General features: G+C 46.8%; 1 protein-coding gene across 1 annotated transcript in view; it reads left to right on the top strand.

The window, feature by feature from the left end:
* Window positions 1-242: 242 nt before the first annotated feature.
* The window catches only part of LOC133349531 (uncharacterized), a 192,631-nt gene continuing 165,168 nt past the window's right edge, over window positions 243-27,705 (top strand). The window contains exon 1 of the mRNA XM_061563068.1: window positions 243-330. The gene's annotated coding sequence lies outside the window, so the exon portion shown is untranslated. The remainder of the gene's footprint in view (window positions 331-27,705) is intronic.

The following is a 27,705-nucleotide window of genomic DNA, read 5'->3' as shown; positions in this document are numbered from 1 at the left end:
TGCCATGTGAGTCTTCTCTTGCGGGGGACCCCTGCGGCCCGGCCTAAGCAAACAAACGGGGGGCCCGGTGGAGCACCGCAAACAGTGGGCTGCTGCTGCCGCCGCCGTCTGAACCCCAACCGCCACGCCTGCGTCGGGGCCAGGCAGGGCTTTGACTTGACTTTGTTGTCGCCGTTTAACGATTTGTACACCGCGTTGGAGCGTGGCGAAACGTGCAAGTCGGCTCGGGGAGTGGGGTAGGTGGGTGGGGGAAGAGAGCTGGAGACTGGGACACCGATCCTGAGTCCCGGTACCTTGACAAGTCTTCTCGAGAAGTCCCAGCCAAAGCAGGCGAGTATATCACGCGATTCACTTGGAATGGTCATCATGTTTTCAGTGCGTAACATGCACGCGTGCGACTATCGTGATGAGTGTCAGTACACGCGTGCGAATCGTGAACTGACGTGCTGGAGTTGTTACAATTCATGTCTATAGGACTCATTGTGTATTGAAAACGTTCGCTGTTACGCCGTATTCTATGAATTTAGCAAACTGATGTATTGCTGTGTCGTGCCGCAACACTTTGTGACTTGGTGAAGAGCAGTTTAACTAATATGGTGAATGATTGCTGGGTTCAAGCGTCTGAATTGCCGTCTGTTTAGACTGTTAACACGCTAAATGGGGAAAGCGCTTGGTCAACGATGCCACGATATCACGGTTGGCTACGTACGGTGCGAAATAAGTTGCTCGCCACATACACAGAGCCAGTGGCCTCGGTTTGATTCCTGTCTATGGACATGAACCGGTGGCAGTGACGTATGCACTTGACTTGGTCCTCCTCGAGGTTTGCTCAGCCTAAAATAACAGCCCAAAACAGCGTGGCAACATCAGCAATTGGGTAACAAAGGTGGCTCTGTGTGAGCGCGTTCTGTGGTTGGGAGCAGTGGTGTAGCCAACACCGGCGACGATTATCTGAACCGGTCCAGGGCCTCCCCTAGGTCGACTCAGCCTCAAATGAGATACCTGGTGCGACGTTGTAGTAAGCGTCGCCACTAGGGGACACAAAGGGTGTTGCGCTGGCCACCCACCTCTGCATGAAAACCGTGTCGGTCTTCATAGGTGCTACTCGCTAACAGCACTTGCTCCAACAGTCTGTTCAGGCTATGCGGGGGATCTTTGTCTTTGTGTCGCGCGGGCCTTTTTGTTTGATTCGTGCGCTTATTTCTGGCACCAGTTGGTGTTTGCAAGCAGTAAGTTGATCTCGGTCTGTTGCAGGCTGATTGGGCCATCATTGCCTGCGGTTTTGCGGTGGACGTTATCGATCTCGGCGACGTCTCTCTCGGCGGAAAGAGTAGGGAGGCCACGTGTGTATCGGCGTTGAGGTTCAAATTGAGCGGATTTCCAATGTTTTTTGTTTAACCTGCTAAATGAATCACTCGGGAGGCACTTGGCGTTTGTCGAAACACCACCGTATTCTTGGTTCTTTCGGTAAAGTCGCGTAGAAGGGAAATAATAAAATAAAAACAATTAAATTCTCACGACGTTTCGATTGCAATACAAGCAATCATCATCAGGTGTGAAAACCACAGCAAGAAAATCTGAAAAAAGTGGCGGTTTTGTCAAATTTTCTTGCTGTGGTTTTCACACCTGATGATGATTGCTTGTGCTGCAATCGAAACGTCGTGAGAATTGTATTGTAAATTTTTATTATTTTATTATTTCCCTTCTACGTGACTTTACCGAAATAACCAAGAATATAAATCCCTGCAGTCACGAAAGTTTTAAATTGAAACACACCCGGTCAAAGTTTGGCAGGACCCTCCTGAAAAACAACAAGAGTCTCAAGACTGAGCTCAACCTGCTTCGTGAAGAAGTGGCTCTATTTCAGCAGAGAAGACAGACTTAAAGAAAGTGAATTTTACTGCGGTACTGTGTACCGGTGTCGTGTTTTCATTTCACGCGGACAACTTCTTCTTTTTCTCCTGTGTCACTTTTTTTATTGAACAGAACTCCTCGCGTTTAATACCACGTGACTCGGTCGTGACTCTCCCACTTGCCCTGCTCTCTCTCACTCTATTAGCCTCTCCACTGCTAGCCTGTTCTCTCTCTCACTCTCCTAGTCTCTCTACTGCTAGCTTCTCTACTGCTAGCCTCTCAACCCTCACCTCTCAACCTCGCCCTTGCCTCCAGTTGGGGTTCAGCCATCACCGCTGGAGAGGGCGAGGCATGGCGAGCGGGGCCTGGCACTTCTCTCGTCTCTCCTCTTGCCTTCACTCCGATCAACTCAACTCTCTCTCTCTCTCTCCCACGCTCCCGTATATATCCCCCTCCTCATTAACTCCTCATTAACTAAGCTGGCGACCTCCCGTCGCCGCACGCCCCATGGCTTCCGCCGCTAACGCCTCGATCTCCCGCCAACATGGCGCCTGTTCCTCGCCTGCAGTTGCAGCCAACCAATCACCGTGATGCATCTTAATTGGCCGTCGCCTTTTCGTCGCTCTCTCTCGCCGCACCTGTTCGTCCCGATGCGATCTCACTGTCCATAACTCACACATGCGTGCACACCAATTGCAAACCCCTGTGCGCGTTACTCCACTGCACCAATATTAAGTATGTTCACAGTTTTACAATTTAAGACAATAACCAGGACAAAAATCACACAAAAATCACGGGTGATAATTTTGCATCCAGGAACGCAACCTTAGTTTTCCCATGAAGTTTATTATTTGTCAAATGTTGTTTTTCCCCAACACGGCATTTTTGAAGAACATAAACCCTTGCGTTCGACTAGGTCTGCCTGCGCCGTGTATGTAGCAATACTACACGGCAGAATATAGTACCGCATGAGCCAGTTAAGTTTCTCTGTTTAAGTTATACGTTGCAGCTTTTCTGTATTAATTGTGGCTTAACGGGATCGGTTTAATTTTGGTATTCTATACATAGTGCACAACGTTGATTAAAGCCATTTGAATATGAGAAATGTTGCCTGGGCGACAGCTCTCTGATTGATTTGAATGAGGGCAACAGACGTCTCCAAAGTTAATGACGAAAACTGGTTTGCATGATTGTGACCCATTGCCCGTATGGTAATAGGGGAGCGATGGCGCAGTGTATAGCTTACTCTACCGAGTTCGATTTCTCGGCCATGGCTGACTTTAGTGACGAGTTCTGGATACACCTCTTTCGCGAAAGCAACACTGGTCGTTGTCATCAATCATCATCCATGTTCCATGCACCGCTAGACGAGGGCCTCTCCACTATGGCGGCACCATTACCACCGTGACTGGTTGGCTACGCACTGTTAGCTACATACGATGCAAAATAAGTTCAACATACATAGATCGCTCACGGTCTTGTGATGCATCGATCAATTTTGTTCCTGTGCAGGAGCATCATTATCAAAGAAGGGGACCAGTTAATGGATCAGAATAAGTTTAACAGAATGTAGGCTTTCGCGGCCAATGTTATCCATATTCCAGGTTTTTTTGGGTTAGATCGCGTAAATATGTGTCATTAAACCCATTACCACCCGACACAGCCATTTAGTAAGGTTTGTCACGTAAACTAAATATACAATAAGTTACTAGTTCAGCACACCAGTGTGTCTGAGATGGAATCCACAACATTTACAATTTGACTACGACGTTTCGTCGGAAATTACAACCAGGCTCATCAGATGACATCCGGGATTAATGACACATTTATATTTACGCGATCTAACTCAACAAACCTCTATTGTAGATCAGAATACATGTACGTACAGAAATGGAATCTCAGTCGTGGAATTTATAAATGGATGCACGAACCAGCATGGTCAAACAACCATTGGACCTTAATCCATCTGTAATGAGCGACTTCCGCGACACGTCATCTAGAGGGTAATTCTTCTTTATTTTCACACCGGGCACAACACAGGCCAATACTTATTCTTTCTCTCACTGAGTACAACACTAGGTGTTAATGTTTCTTCTGGCTACACACACAGCCAATTACTCTGCGTGGTCCCATCGCCCTCACTCGACTACACCGCTGGCTGGCGGGCGTGACGATGACGGCGATGGAAGCGACGCAGGAGATCTTCCACGTGGTCAGATGATGGAGAGAGGTGTTGCCGATCAGCGACGCAGCCAGGGCCCAGGACTCCACACACCAGCCCCGAGCCCCGTGTCTGCTCCCCCTTATATGCCTCCAGGCGTGACTAAGCCCTGCCTCCGGCAACGTGCTCTCATGGAACCTTCCAGAAGGTTCCTGAAGTTCTCGGCTAACCCCACCTTTTACCTTTGCCCCATATCCACCTCCTTCTCTGATTGGTTATTGCTTAACCGTGCCCGTGATTCCCCTTCCAGGCCAGCAGGTGTCACCCTGTCATTGCCAGCAGCTGTCACCCTGTCATTACACATCCATTGGATTGACTAAGGGTCATATATTATTGCGAATAAATCGAATTAAAAATTATCATACGTTTTCAGCAATGTTTCCTAGATTTCAGGACAGGTGTGAGTTCTTTTAATATGAGGTGTGGGACAGGCAGGCAGGGAGATGCCCCCCCCGCCCCCCCCCCCCCCGCGTTAACGTGAAAAGACACACTCTGATTGGCTGGAGCAGCTATGCATGTTGGGCAACGGGTGAGATACAGCAGCAATAAAGTAAAACAATCACTCTTTACCTGTGTATGCACATGAACACCTGGGTTGTGTAAACACCACTGCTACACATTAAATACACAGTGTTTAGCCCAAGCCTTAGAGTGAGGTTACTCCAAATCCACATCACCTCGATAAGGTGGTCGTCAGAGCTTATCTCGCAAACGCTGTCGTTCTGCAATCGAATCGCTTACAAAACTCAACGCACGGTTAGAATGTTTTGTCAGTTGCCTTTTAGATGGCACGCGAAAGAAATACAATCTTTGAATGAGTAATTTATACTCATAATAGAGTAATAACATTTATCCACTGTTGGATGAAGGCCTCTCCACTGTGTGTCGGTCACGGGGTTTGTTTGACCACACCATGGTGGGTCAGTGTTTGTTGGTTCGGATATCACTTGCGACTGAAATGACCCATGGTAGGGAATTAAACTCAACTCGCCGGGTCCACAGTGCGGTGTACGAGCTAACTAACAACATGGAGTGTAACGTGTTAAAATCTACCACGACATGCACATTGGTAATTACTATGAAAGGCGTTCGTGATGATTCGCTTTCGCGTTTCGTCCACATTTTGTAGCGTGCGAACAAAAAATGTACCTGCCTTTTCAAAGTGAGACGTTCTTCTGTTTATAGCCCGAGATAGTGCCGCAGCAACGGCTGTTTGATCAGCTGCGCTGAAGCAACAGTGGCTACAGATTGGGAGCATTTTGCAGAAGAATACATATTTACCTCCCCAATACATTATTTGTGCAAATTTGTATAAGGCAAATGCTATGACAGGCTATTTGTGTGCTCGGCTCTTTTATGCCACACAGACCCCTCCTCCTGCGGTCTGGGCACAGTAACCACTGCTAACCAGGGGTGACTGCCGTTACAAAACAAGCGGTTATTGGGGTTTTTTTTCCTTCACGCTTTTTCTATTTTGCTTTTTGTAATTTGGCCCTTTTGGCAGGCGTGCAATGGCTTACTATTGTAAATGACAATGCCACAATTGGGGAATTATATATTCACTGCACCGAGGGCAAAGCACTGCAATTTACTTGCAGAAATTATTGCGCAATGGCAGGAGCTGTGGTGAGAGCACATGGCTCGCAATCGAAAGGTTTCGAGTTTACATTTCCAGGCAACTTATACCCATCATTCTTCTGGGGTTGATAAAATTTTACCACTTTGCGTAAAGTCATGGGGGGGAGGGAGGGATTTGAAATGACCTTGGAGCATGCTGCCGCTGGCTTGAAGCCACCAGCGGGTATGAATGCCGTGGCAATTCTATTTTTATACCTCTTGTTTTTTTACTTCACATGCTTAACTTTTGTATTTGCTTGACGCTTTATACTTTTGAAGTGTATGCTTATTGCATATACAGCATCTGCTCATCTGGTAGAACATCCAAACGGTGACTGTCGCGGTGAAGTGGTTAGCGCCGTTCAGTGAACCCAGCGACCTGTTTTTGTTCTGGTCACGGCTGACGTGAGTGCCACGTGATACAGTGAGGGAAAAAAGTATTTGATCCCCTGCTGATTTTGTACGTTTGCCCACTGACAAATAAATGATCCGTCTATAATTTTAATGGGAGGTTTATTTGAACAGTGAGAGACAGAATAACAACAACAAAATCCAGAAAAACGCATGTCAACATTTTTATAAATAGATTTGCATTTTAATGAGGGAAATAAGTATTTGACCCCCTCTCAATCAGAAAGATTTCTGGCTCCCAGGTGTCTTTTATACAGGTAATGAGCTGAGATTAGGAGCACTCCCTCCCTCACTGTATTTGAACGGTTCCTTCACCAGTCTGCACCGATCAGCGTGGTGAAGTATGGTCAAACAACCCCAGTGACTGACACACGGCATGGGGAGGCCTTCATCCGACAGCGGGTTGACAAAGGCCCTTTAAATTATTATAATTGTAATTTTTACGTAAGTGTGCTTGTGATGTTACCGTGAATAGGTGAAACGCGTTAACGCGTTAATGGAAGCACGACAGCTATACGTAGTAATTTGTATTATTATATATGTCCATCACCAACAGTGTTGTGTAATTTCCTTATTGATGTCATGTCACAAGAGACCCCCCCCCCCCCCCCCCCATCATTGTGAGCTGGATTTCACATCACATCGGAGAAATGGCCCTTGGAAGATGATTACATGCCGCTGCATCTGAAGCCAGCTCAAAGGCTGTCTCGCGCGACGGCGCGTGCCGTTGCTCCGTGTCATCTGAAGAGCGTCTGTCCAGACGTCGCCAGTCGTGACCGACACGCATAACTAGAACGAGGCGAGGAAACAAGCTGATGCTTACAACAGGCAAAAAATAAACACGCGAACGACAAATATTCCACGGCACACACCGCAAGGCTAAAGAGTGAATTCCCTGCTCCAAAGAAATGAACTGGGCCATTGGTGCTCACCTCCTGTTTACAGCACCCGAGCCAGTGATGGAATTCCACATTCATTTTGGCAGGGGGTAAGTCCATCCATTGGACAATCACTGTTTTCCCCCACCCCCACTGCCCCATCAATATGGTTCTAATTGTATCGACCCGGGAGGGATGATGGGCTGAGTCAACCCCCAACCTGGGATTTGTGCTCGCAACCTTCCGATTGCCAACCGCTTGGTCTTCCATTGGCTAGATTTGTCGCATTAAAGAAAAGCAAAACATCTTCGTCACCACAGTTGGACTGTGGCTAATGAAGTGAAAACCCAGATCCATGTGCCACGATTGGGGACCTTGATGAGAACTTCAACTCAACTACAATTACAAAAAAAAACCCCAGTTTAAATCGTGGGTTGGCCATAAAAACTTGGAATCGAACACACGGTCACTTCGGCACTGGCGCAGCGCACCGACATTGGCAATTCCGAAGGGGGGTGACGTCGTTCCACATCTTGGAGCAGGCGACGCGAGGAGCGAAACGCCGTGAGCCGCTGGCGTGAGACGAGAGAGTCTGGCGAGTGTTGACCGCCCTGCCACACGACAGAGTGACACTCCGGCGATAAAGAGGCACGGCGACTGTTGCATTGCACACGCGACCGTGACAGAACGTTAATGGCAACGACGTTAGAAGTGCGGTCTCCAAAGTCGTTCGCTCTCTCCGATCAGATTTTTTTTTCTCAAAGCCTCCCCTACCACCTCCTACCCCAACCACAAAAATTCCCCCGGATAGCCTTAATAGACTTTTGGGGCAAGTGCTGTTAGCGAGCACCTACGAAGGCCGGCACGGCACACGAGGGGGTGGGTGGCCAGCACCACGCCCGACCGCCTTTGTCTTCCCGATGGCGATATTTTACACACCGCACGAGGTACTCATTTGAGGCTTAGTCGACCTAGAGGGGAGGCCCAGAACCGATTAAGATAATCATCATTAGTGGTGGCCGTGAGAGGGAATCGAACTCGGGAGGCCGGGTTCGTAGCGCTAACCGCCCCACCACGGCTCCCCGCACACCACCTCCGGCCTCCCCCCACCGCCACTGCCGAGCGCAGCTCCTGCTGGGGACACAAACGCGTGCGATAAGGCTGCGTACGTTGACGGGGACAGAATTGGATGGCAGAAGGTTACGGCGGTATCGGTGGTAGAACGAAAAAAAAAGGCCATTAGGTTTGATAAACCGGCCGGAACTTTTGTCGCCCTGCTCCGCGTGTAAATGTCATGCCTCTCCTGCTCAGCGCCGCGCGCCCGCGTCAGGGTTGAGTTTCCGCAACTTGAAATCCTCTCACTGTGAACGTCGTCGGTAACGCAGCCAGGCGGATGTGCCAAAGGGCTCCAGCCTAATGCGGCCCGTTAGGCGGCCCCGGGTGAGCCGCAGGTGGGGTTAATGGATCACACGAAAGGATTTGTTGACACACAACAACATTTTGCTTATATTTGCTTTTAATTACAACTAAACTATAAACTAAACAATTGTTATTTCTGCTAGGCAAGGCCCACTGAGCTATGTGGCTTTTTTCAGAAGCGACCTGGCTCTCACAAATGATGGCTCAACGAAGTGGAAATGCACAACAGCCAAATTCTCGAAACGCATGATGTTGATTCTAAATGTGGGGAGGGGAGCAACCGGGGGACCCTAAGAAAAATCTACACACAATCTGGGAGAACATGCAAACTCCAAATATACAGCAGGCGTCAGGGTCAGGATCGAACCCATGACCTCCTGCATACCAGGCGAGGGAATTGACATTTCGCCACTACGGTCCCCTAAGCATAACGCGCTACAACAAAGGAGATTGAGTTCATATAAATATAGATTTTTTTTTTTGCATTCAGCAGAGCCCCGTGGTTTCGAAGGCGTGCATCTGGTAACCCTGCAGAATTTATTTTATTGGTTCTTTCGGTAAAATCACGTAGAAGGGAAATAATAAAAATAAAACGTAATAAAATAAAATTATCACGACGTTTCGGCCACAACGCAAGCAGCCGTCCTCAGGTGAAGAAACAGAGCTGTCAGAAAGACAGCGTCCTACGTCGTGAGAATTTTATCTTATCATGTTTTATTTTTATTATTTTATTATTTCCCTTCTACGTGACTCTACCGAAAGAACCAAGAATATGAATCCCTGCAGTCACGAATACTTTAAATCGATAAATAAAAACCTGCAGAATTTGTTTGACGAGCTTAACTCTGCTGACGAGCCACAGGAAGGTCGAAAGCTGTCCGAAATTTGCTTCTTTAAACAAATGCTGCTGAATAATAGATGAATAATATTGGTTTAGAACACCAACAGCCCGGTGGACTGAAATAAAAATGGTTCTTTATATGTTGGAGGCATAGAACTGAGTTCCCCCCCCCCCCCACATAGATGCTATTAGGCAGCGATGGAGCTTTTGTGTGTGATATTTACCTGCAGAGTAATATGATGCCTTTAGAAGGAAGTACAGCAAGTAGTTTTTTTTATCTGTCTTTGTAGGTTTTGAACCTCGGGTTTTCTCTGGCCAATCCTGCTAATGTATTTCCAAAAGTACACGAGAAAGGATTGATCAAACGTCTAAAGCAGAAGCATGAAGAAGAAGAAAAATAACAACCTCAAAGAAAGGATACCCAAGATAAATATGAGCAGAGTCGAGATCATGCATCACAAGCTCACTGAAGAACAATAGGAGATATCTGTCAAGAGGGCCATAGCCGTAAGCCACCACACGAGAACACGTGTTGTGCCTAGAACAGCGATCGAGAGTGGCCAATATTAAATATAATGACGTGAAGAGGTGGACCAGAACAGGTTGGAGTGCTTTTGGGAGGCTGGACTTGATGATGAAAAGTAACAAAGCAATGTTCCGGTAAAGAAGCAAAAAAATACTCCAGAAGGAACTGGTCAACAAAACATATCAAGCAGAGCCCTGAAAAGAAAACAGAATCTCAAGAATGAGTTAATATTTAAACTCAGAATTCAGCATATTGATTGATACTGGAGGAATCCGATGAGCTATAAAGCTTTTTTTCACAGATGTTCAGTGGGGGCAGGTCAGAACGTGACAGCAACACACAACATATATAAACACGATAATAGTGCAAAGTATAGGAAAGGTAAACAAATCACTAAAAAAACACAAATCAAATGATTTTTTGTTGGTGTTTTACCAGGTAAAGCCCACCGAGCTGTATAGCTCTTTTTCAGAAGCGACCTGGCCACAAATGAAAGCTCAACAAAGTGGCTTGTCACGTGGGAATTTATAGCAGCCACAATCATCTAAACTAGAAGTATTCGGACTGACATTTCGAATCAAAACAGTTCTACTTCATGAAATATGTTGCAGCCGTCGATAGGCGACCTTGTTGACCTGCAAGGCTCAGAACGACCGTTGTAATTATTCCAAACGGTCACGTGTCGCACAGTATTCGCTCGCTCCAAATAGAGAGCCTCGGAGGGGTGAGGAACCACAGACAAGTGGGAAAGGCAGCTAGCTACTCGGTGAGCTGGTGCCACACTCGACATCCAAGCTTTGTAGTGCTCTTAAAATACGAACCTTATGATGGGACCCCGGGGTCCCGAATAAACGGAAGTCAAAATCGTAATTAATTTATTTTTGGCGACTCCGTCCCACCGCGCACATAAACGCCGCGACCCGCCTGGCGCGGATCGTTCTGTTGTCGTGTCGTGTCCAAGCGCAGCAGCGAGGACGAATGCCGTAGTCGTAAACAAAACTTTGAAACGTTGATTAGCGCATCGTGTCGAGCTCGTCGAGAGGAATAGATTGCCGTGTCGTTCGCCTTCAACAGACATCAAATGACGTCGCAACGCAGTTGATGCGAGAGCCGGGGGCTTATGGGACCCCGGGGTCCCGCCATGAGGATTATATGACGGTGTTATCAATCAATTGATGAGTTCCTAATTAAAGGTTTTTTTAGTTAGATCGCGTTAATGTGAAACAAAACGTGCCAGTTAGTTACTACTTCAGCCCACCGGTGTGTTGGAGAGCAAATCCACAACTTAAGCGATTTGAGTCGTACGACGTTCCGCTGGTAATTACATCCAGCATCAATTATAGAAAAAATTCCCGATGATGCTGGATGTAATTACCAACGAAACGGTGGGCTGATGTCGTAACGAATTGCCACGTTTTGTTTACGTGACAAACCTTACTGGTTGGCTCACCCAAAAACCTTTATTATGAATAATATTGGTCGCGAAAACCTACGTGTCAAACCAATGAATGAGTGTTTACATGTCGGAGGAAATCAGAGCAGTCAGAGACAAAGTAAACCACGTGTCTGAGAGGGCAACACTACATTCCACACAGACGGAACAGGAATCATCCACATTTGCTGTCCGGCCTTCTCCTGGCCAGTCACGTCATGGCACATTGATGCCCACGGCAAGGTGGTCTCACGACTTGCGCGCGTGACCCACCAACCCTCGCTACCCCCGCAGAGAGCTGGATCACGGGCGCACGTCGACACCGCAGGGCGGCGTAGATGTCCCTCGCACAATCGCGGAGCGTTCCACAAATCACGTGGCCTCTAAATCAGCGGTTTGCGTTTGCGGGTTTGTGCGCTACGCGATTCCAATTCAGGAGGCGTTGGCACCTGGCGGGTGCTTCGAGATTTGCGCTGCGAGCGGTGGCGGGGGGCAAAGATTTTGTCGCGAAATTAGCGGCCCCAATTCTCATTTCTGGAGCCGCTGCGCAGAATGGTAATGCCACATTAGCCTGCTGTTGGAACAGATTACTCCTTGGCGTGGAACGCGGTTCGCCTGGGGAAAATAAGTCTCTTGAAAAAATTACACTCGAATTACTTTTCCCAGGGGGGAAAAAAAACTTACAATCAACTGTGGCAACTGTATTGACTTCCCGCCTTAAAATATGGGGTAATTGCTGGAAGGTAACTAACAGCAAGTGACATTTGTTATTCGGTGCAATAATCACAACAGCAGAAGTGTGAACAACTTAATAATTTACAGCGTTAGCAGGCGTAAATAATTTCCCCGTAATGTGTTTTCTTCATCATCTCGACAGTGCCGGTCCGTGGAATATAAACGGTAGCAAATTGCAGATCAGTTTCTTCGGTGGCTGCCACCGCAGATTTGACATTACGGACCACTCGTGGGCAGCGTTCTATAGCAACGTCACAGCAAGCTGCTGCTCGATGGTAAAGATGTCTTTAATTGGGCCTTCGCTTTACATTTTTTTGGCAGATGTCAGGGGGTCAAGCGGTCTCCTGGCTGATCGAAACGCGAGCCCACGGCAATGGCACTCACGACGCTTTCGCAGCCATTCTCCGGCGGCCCTGACAGGTCTCTGAATTGATTCGTCGTCTCATCACGTGATGTCGAAAGCGAAATTTGCATAAATAGATGGGGGGGGGGGAGTTTTGGGTTAGATCGCATAAATATAAATGTGTCGTTAAACCCACCACCACCCGATACAGCCAATTAGTAAGGTTTGCCACGTAAACAAAACATGACAATTGTTACTAGTTCAGCACACCAGTGTGTTGGAGAGCAAATCCACAACATTTACAATTCGAGTATGACGTTTCACCGGTAATTACAACCAGCCTCAACAGGCGACGGCCAGAATTGGGTTTAACGTCACATTTATATATACGCGATATAACCCCCCAAAACAACCCCTTTTGTGGATAATATTGGTCGCAAAAGACAAAGTGTCAACAGATGGGGGGAGGGGAGGTTGGGAGGGGAAGACCAAGAAATGTATTAAACGTTGAAATGTCTCAATGCTTGAGCAAATGTGGGGGAGAGTGCTTATCTCTCATCCATGGCTCTGAGCCATTGGTGTAAATTACGGAGTTTCTCTGTGGGAAACCATGACAGCATTTCCTTAATAGTCTGTTGATATTTACAAACCTTTAGGTGCCTCACCCATAAACCCGCAGTGCAAATAAATGGCCACATTTCAGTACAGATGTAATCCATTCAACCCCCCCCCTCGCCTCCTCCCCCCTCCCTCATGCCACTGCTCACCGCTGAACAGAGACGGCTCATAAACGCACAAGAACATGGAAAATTACAGCTCGCGAAGGATCTGGCTAAAACGGGTGGCGAAAGTTCCGTTCGCGATGAGCCCTTTTGTAGTTGTTGCTGTCCATTGGCAGCACCCAGCGGCATCCGCGCCCGCGCGTGTGGATATTGCTGCAGGGATTTAGTGGCGGGGACGAGCCGTTGTATTTACGGGGAGCACGGCATCCATCCCTCGTGTGGGAGAGCGTGGGGGGGGGGGGGTGCCGTTTTGAAAGCGCACAAAAAAATAGCCCTCGCTTTGTTTGGCAGTCTCTAAAAATAGAGATCCACAGCTCTGGTCAGACCGCTTTCTCTCCACCGCATTTGACGTACTAAGCCCCACGCCTGAAAATACCCGAACATCCGCTGGCATCGAAACTGGGGGTTTGTTTTTATATATATATAAAGAAAATACCAGGCAATCTAATCTACGTTCTGTTTGGTGGTTTGTGGACCATAGGAGAATCAAAGCTAAAGCAATCAAGGTAATCACATTGTCAATTATATTTAAGGCTCATTTATTACTCTGCTGAATGTGGCTTGGGAGTCCATGGTTGTTACTCTGCCTACAGCAACAGCGACCCAGGAAACATTTGTTAAACGAGCCACACCCTACGAAGGAAAGGGACTTCCATGCATTTGGCAAGCTGAATACGAATCAGAATCTTGACTTATCCTGGAGAAATCCGATGAGCTATGAAGCTCTTTTTCACAGATGTCCTAGTAGGGGCGGGTCAGAACGTTACGACAGCAAACAATACAAACAAAACGATCGGAGTGGCCTGCCTGGATAAATAAGCTAACTTATTATGAGTACAAAAATATAATTATTCTCGTGTCAGTGAAGCAGAAGGGATGTTGACGTAGTGTAGCGGTGAGCACACTGGACCTGCAGTCCAGACGTCGCATGTTTTGAAACCAACTCCCCCCCCCACCTTCCTGTCCATCTAGCGATATGAGTCGGTACGCCACGGGTTCGGTCACAAAAGAGGTAAAGCGTGGGGACTCCCACCTCTTCCAAGATGTCCAACGAGGACTGTAGAGGAGGAGGAAAATGTCCCCTAGTCAGTAGCAGCAACCCCCCGCCGCCTTCGAGAGGATAGAACCGTTTCGTCTGCATTGGCGTGAATGAGCTATTGCAGGGCTGCTCCTTGAGCTCTAGCCCTTTGTAATGAATGTGGAGATGTGTTTGCGGTCCGTGCCTCGAACCTCCCCCCCCCCCGCCGCCACCTCCACAACTCCGCCAAAGCAGGCCCGAACATTTGATTTGACTTCAATCCCCATGGATGCTTCAAAGGCTGGTTTGCAAAGATCTCTTTGTGCTTGATGTCCCTCTCCACCCACCCTTGCATGTTTTGCGAGTGAAAAACTCATGCAGATGTACGTGTGTTTTGGAAACTCGTTTGTCGGCTACCATAGAAACTTGTGCCAGCGAGGGCTTATACGCTTTGCACGACGTGTTGCCAACATCCACCGAACGCGTGTTGCCTGTTCATATTTGTTTTACCACCTTTGTCAAGTGACAGGTCACGATGACAGGTCACCATGATCTGCTTGCTGCATTGACAGGTCAGCAATGTGCTTGCTCTATTCCCTTCTACAGGGCCACATCATAACTCTGCGGGCAGGTCTTTTAGACACGTGATGCATTTTGTTTTTCTAATTGAAACGATGATCTTACAGTCCTTTTGAACTGAATGTGCAAGTTATGTTCACGACAATATATTTCGATTTCAAGCTTTCGTGACTGCAGGGATTCATCTTCTTGGTTCTTTCGGTAAAGTCACGTAGAAGGGAAATAATAAAATAATAAAAATAAAACAATAAAATACAATTATCACGACCTTTCGGCCACAACGCAAGCAGCCGTCCTCAGGTGAAGAACATGTCTCAGACCTATATATTGTTTTAATATGAGGCCCTCTACACCGTGGCATCTCAGAGTATTTTACATCATCGCATCTCATGTTGCACATTTGTAGAAGCACACCCCTAGCCTCAGAGTGACTCACCACCGGGCCTGCAAAGCAGTATTAGTCTGCCAGTATGGGGGTGATGATTGCTACGTATAATCCCAATTGAGTTATTTCCAGTGCAATTTTCAAATTTGGCAAATGTAGACCCTGACACTGGCACGCAATTGGCCTACTCTTGTGAATGATGTCAGGGAATCTTGACTTATTATTATTGTGATTAGTTAATCCTCTTCATCCCCGATGGGGCACTAGGCCGCAATAAGTTCCCTACATCTCTTCCTGTCCTTGGCAACATTGTGGAGCGTCGCACCAAGAGAGGCCGATCGCTGCTGCCAGCTTCTACTTCACGGCCTTGCACCCAGGTGGTCTTGGGTCTGCCAGGTTTCTATTTGCCCGGTGGTGTCCATCTTACGGCACATGTTGGTATACGGTCCCTGGTCCATCCTGAGTACATATCTGAGCCATCTGAGTCTCCGTCTCTTGATGTCCTGTGTGATATTAGCAGAAGGCACGTATTATTATTATTGTTACTACTACTTCGGTTAATACATCCGTGGTAGTAACTAGGGCGGCCGCTGGATTTGAACTGTCATCCCCCTGCATCAGGCGGCAAGTGCCCTTCTGCTGGTCTAGCGTCACCACCTCCGCTGAGCTCCCTACATTCTAAACTAATCAAATAGAGAAACAGATTAAGTGCAGCGATGCTAGAGGGGGGCCACAATGAAGTGTAGATTGGTGTCAGCCTGTATGTTCACTTATTTTGACATGTTATTAACATTTTGACTATTTCTTGTGTGAATGCGTGTATGTATGTGTATGTATGTGTGTATGCGTGTGAGTGCGTGTATGTGTGTGTGCGTGCATGTACCCGTGTGTGCTGTAAGAATAGAGCCAGAGGGTTTTGCTTTCTTCACAGAATACAGCATTGCGAATGTAGCATGAAGAGATTGTAAAACAAAATCCACTTTGCTGTGCTCATGAGTGGTATTCTTTTCAGCTCGGACAAAATGAAAACCAAGAACTCCGCACGAATTGCTTATTTACATAAATAAAGTGCACTGGTGTAGCCAGCACCACGGAGTCAGCGCGAGGCTGTCTCAAAGTGGGTTGCACATGCGATGTTTTTTTAACGATTTTTTAAATCCTTTATATTAAGTTTGCTTGCTTGCTTAGGACCGTGCAAATCTTTCGGTCGTTTTTTAACCCACTTCCCGTGATCCAATCGAGCTGACATTTTGCACACATACTCGTTGTGTGTGACAATTAATGTTCGTGAAATTTTTTTTCCAACATTTTACACTTTTTAGGACAAAAATATTATATTTAATTACCAATTGCTTAATGGTGCAATGCAATCATCTGACCCATAGGTGACAGCCATCTCAAGCCAGAGGACGAGAGGACTCTAGCTGCCACGCATATAAATGATTTATAGTGAAAAACTTAGTTTTTACTGGTTATACTTATTTAATTATTATTTAGTTTTATTGAATTGCATTGTTATTTAGTTTTATTTCCTTTTGTTATTATGTCGTTTAATTTAATGTTTTTACTTTTATTTAACTGTATTATTATTCGGGTTGATTTAATTTCCCGCTGTGATGTGGTCGTTGAGGTGGACTTGGCTGTGGTTGGCTGCCGCTGGGGGTGAGAGAGGTCGTGACCCCACGACTGAACGGTTGCGAGTTCAAAATCCCGGGTCAGGGGTCAACTCGGCCACCGTCATTATCTCCCGCAAGTGAGCGTCGATCGTCCAATAACGGGGCCGATCTGGGCTACAGGAGCAGCGAATTTACGCCGCTGGCTCAGGGCTGTCATTAGTGGAGGAGCACTGCCCAGTGATTGTTCGAACAGAGATCCACTGTTATGTTGCGCGGCATTTAACAAAATAATGGCACAGTTTTTTTTTTCTTTTACCGCGTAACAGAATCGCGTCGTGTGCATCGCTATCGTGCAGACCATTGTGACATTGTGAAAGACACTGACCATACAAGTAGTACGGCGATTGTCACATCCATTGTAGTTTTCATGAAGCTAATGAGTAAATACTGATACATGTATGTATGTTGAACTTTTTCACATCATACGCAGCCAACTGTGCTATTCGAATGTGCGGGGGAAGGACAACAAACTAAACTCAACAAAAAAGTTAAATACACGTACATCTACAGACATACGGGCTATAGTCGGTCAAAAGTAAAGGTGCAGTCCTGCAATTTCTTTCTCAAGTCACTGCTGGTGGAAGGGTCTCAAATTGAGGGAGATCTAGAGAACCCAGCCAGAGCGTCATTTGGCCAGTCACCTTTGGAAGCGGTGAGAGTTACCCACACTTTACCACACCACTCACGACCTGCCGATCGACTAACCGTGGTCTGCCCGTTCATATTGTTGACGCGTCCAATGTGCCAAACGGCCCGCGCAGGGGAATCGAACAGGCGACCTCTGGACCGCAAGTCCGCTCGAGGAACCATTGCACCTACGGCAGCATCCGTAACATCTGAGTCACGTAGTTTTGTTGACGTGGGGACGAACGAAGGAGAGACGGAGTGAGACATTCTGTTCTCTTGTGTGTGGCGTATCCAGGAGAGCCCCCCCACTCCCCTGAAGGTTTGTACATCGGGGCCATCGGACTCAGGGCCTGGGCAGGCAGGGCGCTGTGGCGTGATAGAACCAGTCTGTGACATGTGGAGGGGGGTTTCTTGGGTTAGATCGTGTGTATAATATAAATGTGTCGTGAAACAAATTTAGATTGTAAATGTTGTGGGTTTACTCTCCAACACACCGGTGTGCTGAAATGGTAACGCATGGCATTTTTTGTTTACTTGAAAAATTTCGTGACTGCAGGAATTCGTATTCTTGTTTCTTTCGGTAAAGTCACGTAGATAGAAAACAAAATTATACAATTAAATTTTAAAAAAATCAAGAAAATAAAAATAAAAATATTCATTATTTATTTTTATTTGTATTTTTTATTACATTGATTTTAAATTTTAATACTATTATTTTGTTTTTTTGTGTTTTGTTTTCTATCTACGTGACTTTACCGAAAGAACCAATAATAGTAATCCAAAAACCTCTACTATGGATAATATTGGTCACGAAAACCTACGTGTTAAACTGAAGTGGATTACCAATGCATATTTCACGGACTCATTCCATCACTTCATGTGAGCAGCGCCGCAGACTGCAGTTGCCACAGGCCCATTGGTGATAGTCGTGAAGGAAAAGGGCCCCTTCAGCCAGCCCGAGCCGGAGAAAAATGATGATGTGCTCGAAAGGCAATTTATTGTTGGGAGCACGAGTCTCGATGCGTTTGATAGCATGCACTACTTACGTTAGGTCCCAGGGCAATTGGAAAAATAATATTCCCTCATTACCCGGTGCCAACTGTAATAGAAGAGGCAAACTTTATGTTAATTACTTGCTTAATTTACTTTGCGTGTTTACAGAAACTAAACACCATTAGCTTACATTGGAATAAATTAAATTAGACCTATTTGGATTCGCTGGCACGACCGAGACACACACGCGATACGATTTCCACCACACTTTCACAAATGCACGAAAATAAATATCCCCCCCGTATAGCCTTAATAGACTGTTGGGGCAAGTGCTGTTAGCGAGCGCCTATGAAGGCCGGCAAAGCACACGAGGGGGTGGGTGGCCAGCACTTGCCCCAACAGTCTGTTAAGGCTACATGGGGGATCTTTGTCTTTGGTTGAGCATATTTCACCACGCCAGTCACTGTGAGTTGGTGAAGGGTTTGTCGAGAGAATTGAATCAGACATGACTCACCACTGATGTTGGGTGGTTGGTGGCACACGCCCGTATAATTGACATACAGGAGAGTCACACGAGATCGTAGGACTCTTTGTCAAGATGGTCCTCATTGAGTTTTTATTTGTATATATTTTCAGTAAATTAACGATGAGTCTCTCTCGATACGTGTGGGAGAAACCAGATTGCCCAGGGGGGAAACAAACCACACGCCTGAGGCGCCAGCACCTCTTTCCCCATACAGATGGAAACAGATGGTGATTAGTTCACTTGCTGTACTGCCTTCTGGCGAGCTAGAGCGTGGCGCCTCGACGCCCATGGGAAGGGAGTTTCGCAACATGTGCGCGGTGACCCACCAAACCCTCGCTGCTTCCACAGTGCTGGACTCAAGGCCACTCTCTGTGGGCGTTGAGGTGCGATACCCTTGCCTGCCAGGATAAGCTGATGCAGCAACATGCGGACTAATAGAATTTGTTCCATATGTATGGGATAGAGTGTTGCCCCCTCGCATGCTTGATATTCCTCCGGGTGCTCCGGATGCATTAATTGGGCTGAAAACACATTTTCTATGCAGGACTGTTTGAGCTTGTGTAATTGTTTTTAGCGCTGGCTCCTCACCCGCCTGGCTGTTGCCTTCCCGCTTGTCTGTGGTACCTCAGTGATTGTGAGATGCAATTTGCAGGAATGATGACGACACTATATAAAACACTACATTATTGTTAAATATTATTTATGTTAGCAATGACCGGGAGTCAAACTCCGGCTCGATGGGTTCCTCGTGCAGTGCTCTCCTACTGCACCGCACACAGCAGTTCCGCCCATGTGTAGTGAGTCCAACTGAGTCGCAGACGTTGTACCTTTTAGAGGCAACACTTGTATTATTATTATAACATCAACACCGTAGCCCCTTCACCAGATACAGCCTAGGGTGGTGACCACCCAGCTAACTACTCTATACAGAGGAGTTACTGCTACGAAGGGTCGGGCCCTCACTCCGGTCTGCAACCACGTGGCTGTCTTGTTGAACTTCCAGCTTGTAGATTGCAGCAAATCCCGGTCCCTCTCCAGGACCCGCTTTTATCCCCCTACGGTCAGGGCTGCTCCGCCCTTGGCCCCGCCCGCCTTCTGGAGCATTCTAGCTCCCTCTCAATCCCTCTCGAGAGCTCCCCCCAGACACGTGATCACCCCCTAGTCCCCCCACCTGCGGGCCTCTCTGTGGACACTCTAGATCACGTGTCTGCGGGGTCAACCAGAGTGCCGTGGCCTGGGGCAACCGTGCCCTTGGGCTGACACTCGCCCGCTCCCCCTCGTGGGAGCCCCCACCACACGCTATGCGTGGTGCCAGAACCAGAGGTGTGGACTCGAGTCATGTGACTTGGACTCGAGTCAGACTCGAGTCATGAATTTGATGACTTCAGACTCGACTTGGACTTGCATAACAATGACTTTGTCCCACCTCTGAGGTGTGGACTCGAGTCATGTGACTTGGACTCGAGTCAGACTCGAGTCATGAATTTGATGACTTCAGACTCGACTTGGACTTGCATAACAATGACTTTGTCCCACCTCTGGCCAGAACTATCCAGTGCTCACCAAGCCAGTGACGTGCGGTGAGGTCAATGGCTGGGGAGGCACTGGCTTGTGTCAGAGCCAGATTCACACATTGAGGGGGCGTTGCCTCACGGAGGGGGCGTGGCCTCACTGAGGGGGCGTGTTAGACACGTCCCCCTCAGTGAGGCAGATGTGATAGCTGCCTCCCCTGGTGCTTTTTTATTGCAGTTTCATGACGAGACCAGCGAGCCTAAATAAATGTATACACATACGTGAAATAAGTTACCTGGAGTATGGAAGGCGAGAACATTAAATGAAGGGGTCTACAAACATTACGTTGGTGACATACTGAGATAGTAACAGGCACGCGCTTATTGCCCGCGCACCATCCAGTTACTGAGGGGTTGTGCAATCAGAGGGGAGGCTGAGCTCGTCGCTGCCTCACCTCTCGTCTCTTCCTGTATTTGCAGCGGAGCTCCGCAAATTTGGCGATTTTGACTATAAAAACTATTGGAATCCTACAGAAATGACATTCATAACACAGATCTGTGGGAAAATCTTTATATAGATTTTTTTTTTACTTTTCACAACAGCTATTTTCATTTGAGTATGACAGGTGAGGCTCTGCCTCTCCTGACCGCACGTCCCTGCCTCTCACAGGGTGTATGCGATGACGGTGCATCGCGTGCCATGGCCCTCTCAGGCCGGTACCATGCAGTGACATGCCACGTGTTCATTTTGCCTTTTTGGGATGCGCGAAACAAATTTTCGAGTCACATTTAATAATATCACAGTGGCTTTTCCCACGGACTTGGCGACCGATTTAATCGAAATGGCGAAATGTTGGCAAATGCCGTGTAAACAAACATTTGGGCCCATGTAATTTTCTCCTCAATGTCAAAGGCAAAAAACTATTCGAGTGATTACAAAGATTTCAGTGATGGACAGAGCGATTGTGGCCTCGCAAGAAACAATGCGGAGTGGAAAATTGGGTGTAAGCTGGTATAGGTTGTAATTGCTGGGAAAAAAAAGATTTTACAACGAAGACCTTGGGAAAGTACAGATCGTAGAAAGGGCTTGCAGTAAATGTGCAATGAGACGCTGAGAAAAATGCACGCTGCTTTTGTGTTCCAACCATCAATGTATGAAATATAATAAAGCATTATGCAAATGTGCACACTACAGCAAACACATTTCGAAAGCACAGCTCTGCTATTGGATACCATGATTGCTTGTCGCTATACTCCAGGATACTCTAATTACATTTGTAATTGAACAGGATACAACGATAGTTTTGAACTAGCCGCTATTATTAATTGGTTTGTGATGCATTTTGCACAAGTGCACTTGTTTTTTCTTCTTATGAGCGGCTCTGATATCTTGGGTTAATGCGTATTCTCCAGTTCATACGGCCCTGCTCTCAGTGTGCATCTCTGCAAGTTTCTTTGCCTAGTTTTATGAATTTTCACCAATTTCCTTGTGAGTTTCCATGTCTCTGATCCATCCAAGTGGTGGCAGTATGTACCATTTGAATAATGTTCAGGCACAATGACATTTAATAAGATGACTTTGTATTCTTGGTTCTTTCGGTAAAGTCACGTAGAAGGGAAATAATAAAAGAATAAAAAAATAAAATACATTCTCACGACGTTTCGACTGCAACACAAGCAATCATCATCAGGTGTGAAATCCACAGCAAGAGAATTTGAAAAATTGTGTTGCAGTCGAAACGTCGTGAGAATTTGCTTATTGTTTTATATTTGTATTATATTATTATTTCCCTTCTACGTGACTTTACCTGAAAGAACCAAGAATATGAATCCCTGCAGTCACGAAAGCTTTAAATCAAAAGATGACTTTGGTTTTGTTTAATATTATTGTCTTCCCATAATCTGTACAAAGCTTTTCTTCTTGATGATAATAATTATTTACAGGCTTTGGCGATCCACTGTGGGATAAAGGCCTCCCCATGGGGATTGTTTTTACCATACTTCATCACACTGGTCACTGTGGTTTGTTGAAGGGGTCGGTCCAGGAATGGTTCAGATATCCACTGGCCACTGATATTTAGCCGTGTCTGGGAATTAAACTCGGGGTCTCCGGGTTTATGCAGCGGTGTGCTAACCACAGTTTAACTGCTACCCATCATTTGTCAAGCATATAAATGTATGGCTCAGACACAATATTACCATCAGGTGTGATGGGTGCTTTGCTGAGAGCAGGTGGCTGCGGTGGTAGAAGTCAGTAAAACGAGTACTAATTTGTGCGCCTCTCAACTCTTTGAGCTTGGAGGCCCATTGAGTTGGCTTTTGAATGTTGATCCTTAATCCAGTCCACTATTCTGAATTTGCTTTCATGTTCGATCTAAGCTGCTCTGTCCTTATATATCTTTAGTGATTATTTATAGGATTTGCATTGAGCTGTTTCTGGTGTGTAGAATGTAAAACGTGTACACGGTTATAAATAATATAAGATTTCCGGCCCCGTGGGCTCTCATTTCCTAGTTCTGAACATCACATTTTTACCAAAATTGACACAAAGCTAATTTTACAAATGTTAAAAGTAACGTTTTCTTAGCTTGTCCTCTTCCTGCTTCTGCTGAAGTGACTTGACCTTTTGAAGAAAAAAAAACTCGCTTACTTTCTACGACGTTTTGCGGTAAAAGCATCACTGTTCAGATGTGTTCAGAGTCATGTCGGAAGATGCCTCATAAATCGATCCATGGTGGAGTTATATGAACGTCGTTAAATGTTGGTCGTAAATCTGATCATGGTAAACTGGAGACCGCCTGTGATGTTTCTCGAATTTTTAAATATTTTTTCTACTGACATTTAGAATTACGTAACATCAATATTTGATTGAATGTGAATAATTTACAAATTTAATGCGCCGGAAAAAAAGGCTTAAAAAAAAAGTCCGGACAGACAGAGTAACGGACAAACACACACACACACTCGTCTATTATAGTATGATGATGTGTATAATTACATAACTTGCATGGGGTTGTCTTCACCTTTATTGGTAGCCTTGAGCCAGTTGTATGAATTGCACATTCCTCTGTCTGAGGCAAATTTCTGAATAGCACAATGACCTTCAAACCTAGAGGAATGATGAACTGAGAACATTTCACTTCCAACTTTCTGACGGTCGCGTATGATTACACATCAAAAGCCGATGACAACATTGATGCTAAAACAGTGAATATATAAATGTGCATATGTATAAAAACTGTATTTTTATTCCGTTAAGTTGCTGACAACGTCGTTCGCTCATGCTGATATTTCTGCCGGTGAAATATGGCATGGCTATGAAAATACAATATGCCTCTGTTGTACGTGATGTACACGTGGCATATTTATGGCATTAAATGCTTCACTAATGCGTCCAAGTCTAAATTAAAATGCGCGCTGCTCTTAACCCCCATATATCATCCTGTGCAAGTGCTACGAGGCAAAACATTCATAGCAATCGTGCAAAACATGACACCCGCGCTGTAACGATCCCACAATTTATTGTGTTGTCGGCACAAAAAAACAACAACATGAAAACGATAAACAAGACGGGCCAAAAATGTGTGCAAGTGGTCCTGCGAATGCAGTATCTTATTTTTAATCAACCCTTGAAGGTCTCCGAGCAAAGCAAACCTCGCTGGAGGGCTTTGGTAATTGGTCTTCTTGTGAGGTTGTCACTTGAAGGGATGGATGGGTTTGGGTGACGCATGGGTTAGGCCAAACACTAGACCTCCTTGTACGGCATGGTTTGGAGAGAGCGATCACCAGTGCCGACTTAATGGATCTTGAGGCCGTCTTTGGATTTTTGTGGGAAAGTCTGGGAGCGGCATGTACCGGGTGATGCGTATCCCTTGTGTGTGTTATCCCCGTCTGCCCTGGCTGCTTATTGAATAGAGGCACCGCGCTTGGAAGTTGAATGCACGACGCTTCGCCGGTGGGAGTCTGACCCTCGTAAAGCCATCTCGTCAAGAGATAGGAGACTGTGGAATGTGCGGTGGCTCAGACGGCTAATAGCTTATGTATGTGCACTGAGCCCGTCATGTTGAGATTCTGGGTGTGGATCCGGGCTTTAGCCGCGTGGAATTTAGACGGAGTTCTAAAGTATGGTGAGTTGACACTCTCAATCTGGTCACTAATCGTTGCACAAAAAAGTATGAAACAGAATTTTTGTACACTTATTTTGGACTGTTCCAGCTGTGAGGTCTTACATATCACTCTTTACAGGAATATAGGTGTCTTTTAAAATCAGTGTTTGATAGGGGGCCTTTTAAAGTGAAAGGAGGCCTTGAAAGTGACTTCAGGAAATACGTTCTGCTACATAATCTTCCGGGTGCCGCTCCCAGACAGGATGTGATACACCGCGATCCGCGAGGGTTCTGAATGGAATGTTCTTCATTGTGAGATACGGTGGCAATAACACAGCGTTCATATATTTGTGGAGAAAAAAAGTGGAATGCAATGCTCTGGTTTTTTGGCCATGAATCTCCTTTCACCCACGAATTTCGGTCGAAACGTCAAAGTTAGCATTGTTCATCTCGATGTTTGGCACCGAACTATTGATTAAACATTCATCATGATTATAAATGAGCTAGAGCCGTGGGGCAGTGGTTGACTTCGTCTGCTCCCAAGCTGGCAACTTGAGTTTGATAACTGACCATGGCTAACGGCAGTAGCATGCGATATTTGAAACTGGTCTTCGACCAACCTCAGCAATCCACAATAACCAGCGTGGTGAAGTATGGTCAAACAGCCCCCATGACAGATATGGTGTAGGGAGATGTTTTTCTTCTAGAAGTGGCTTGACAAAGGACTGTATGCGCAATAGGGGACGGTCACTGTATAAAAGATGTCCCAATATCTATGAACATTTGTGAAATATGACGTTCAATTGGTATTTGCTCAAAGCCATTGGCTCTCAACTTTTTCGTGGATAATTGTCCAGTGGTGGGGTAACGTACTGGTGCTCCCACTTATTCTGAGACGTCTCGCCAGCATGGAAGAGTAAGCCAAATGCCGCTTAGAGGGATCCTCGTGCGCTCACTCCAGTGGAGGCTCTTCCACCACCAGTAGTGGGATGAGCAAGACATTTTAGGGCTGCACCTTCACCTTTTGCCGCCGCTATCACAAGCACACGATAATTATCAGCGTTAGTCACCATCTGACAATCGCTGATGCCAGCCACGTCCTTGCCATCTGTGGCTGGAGCGGTTGAAGCAACACGAGAATACCCTGAGTTTAAATCCTGGTCGGGTAACCAACTCGCCCTTTCTAAACTGCATCATCATCACCCACGATTGATCCACTGCTGGATGAAGGCCTTTACAGGCCATCGCCATCGTCCACGGTACCTATAATGTAACAATCCACCAGGGCTGATTTCATCGTTCCATCTCCACGGAGGACGATCTCTCGGATGCATTCCGTTCATTCGAACTTGGGCGGTGGGGGTCGATAAAATAAGTACCACTTTATACGTAGTAAAAACAGTGGGTGTATCGATCCCTGGCATAGAAATGTGGAATGTCTCGCGGTGGTTTAGAGCCTCCAACGTCGACAAGCCCTGTGCAATGCTCATCGGCGGAGCAGAGATGCTTTGACTCGAACGTCGTGTCGTGAGTGCGGGCTACAGGACGCAGGCCACTGCCACAGGGCCGGCGAGTGCTGGGGGTGTATTGTCTCATCCCGGATTCTCATCCACCCGTCCCCGACGCCTCGGACCCTTGCACCTCCCCCTCCACCCTCGTAATCTCTCTCCGACATGACACCCTACGGCCTACGCCGATGTGCGTGGCCGAATGAGAGCTCTCGCTCTCTCGGCAACACGAGTGATCTCGCGTGGCCTCCCGACTGCAGGGAACCACAGGCCCTCTCCACGTCTGCCCTGGACACTGCCGCTGCTACTTTGCGATGCGGACCGCATGCGCAGCTTGTGATGAGCTACGTTCAACATGTGAAGAGCTGGGAAGTTTCGGGGGCATTACAGGTGCTCTGGGCAGATGTTTCTTGTTCAAAGTTCTGTTAAATAATATAAATGTGAAATGTTCTTAGATGCGATAGGCAGCTGTTGTCACAATTACGATTTGGGCGGGACTGCGTGCTGAGAGATTGGAGGGTGTCTGGTCGCTATTGCAGATACGCAATTGCCCCTTCAGAAGAAGATTTTGAAACAAGGTTTCGCCGTTCCACAAACCCCTGGCGCTCAGCTGTCCTCCAGGGGGACAGAAGACAAGGCGGAGTTCTCTGCTCGTCTTCTCCGAACGTTATTATATAATTATATATTTTTGTATCGTTGTTATCCATGAAGCCGACCTGTCCCCCTCGTTCGGATTCACGACAGGATAGAGAGGGACAGGAGGCGGGCGGGTGGGGGGGGGGTGCTCAAAGGGTGGTGGGAGTTGGGGGGGGGAGTTTGTGAAGCGAGGAGTGGGGAGAGGGGTTTGTGGGGCTTGCTAATGACGACGGTGCCTGGAGCATGGCGCTGCTAACTTGCGGAGACGGATGTGAAGCGGCGAGCGGCGATATTAATCGAGAGCGGTGCCGCCTTCTTGAAGTAGCCGAAGGGAGTTCCAATAAAGCGCGCTTGTTTCTTTATTTTTTATTATAATTTTTTTATTAAACGCGTTAAGCAACCGGCGTGAAGTAGCACAAGTTTGCGATTTTTGCAAGGAACTGTCGTGAACAAAAAAAAGTGTCACGTGAATCGCGCAAGCCTTTCCAACCACACTGACGTGAGATTGTTCGTTTCCATGTTCTAAGACAAAGCCCGTGTTTGTATCTTTATGTCCCTGGAACAAGACTCTGTGCTTGTGTGTGTGTGTTAATAGAGGGCCGTGATCGAGCGGCGCCACGAACCTGGCAAGTTGAATGCAAGCCTCACATCGCTGGCGAGTGATGCTTGAACTGGCCTTAGGTCTGTCTCCTTTAGATAAATTCATCCTTAAATGATGAGTTTGTTCCTGGTGACCTCAATTTGATCTCCTTCATCAGCACTGGGGAGACAAAGACTGCTAGGCATGATTCTGACCACACCTCCTCCCCATGTGCCGTGCCTGCCTTGACAGGTGCCCATTCAAGGCTATTCGTAGTATATTTGTCTTGTTTGCATGTCCATGCGGGTGGGTGCTTGCTGTGTATTATGGAGGAGGCTCGTGAAGGACGCGACTGGGCAGTTGGAGGCAGTCGCCCTCCAACAACAACGAAAGGCAGAGGAGCGACGCTCACAACAATGAGCGGAGCACTGGGCGGATAAAAATGCAGCAAATTGAAACAGTTGGGGGCACAGCTGGTGCATCTGCCAGTCATCTCAGTCA

Source organism: Lethenteron reissneri, chromosome 30 (genome assembly GCF_015708825.2).
Source record: "Lethenteron reissneri isolate LAM-NWPU_2019-01 chromosome 30, ASM1570882v1, whole genome shotgun sequence".
Lineage (NCBI taxonomy): Eukaryota > Metazoa > Chordata > Hyperoartia > Petromyzontiformes > Petromyzontidae > Lethenteron > Lethenteron reissneri.
Note: the sequence above shows the minus strand (reverse complement) of the source record. Positions and strands in the feature narration are given on the sequence as shown.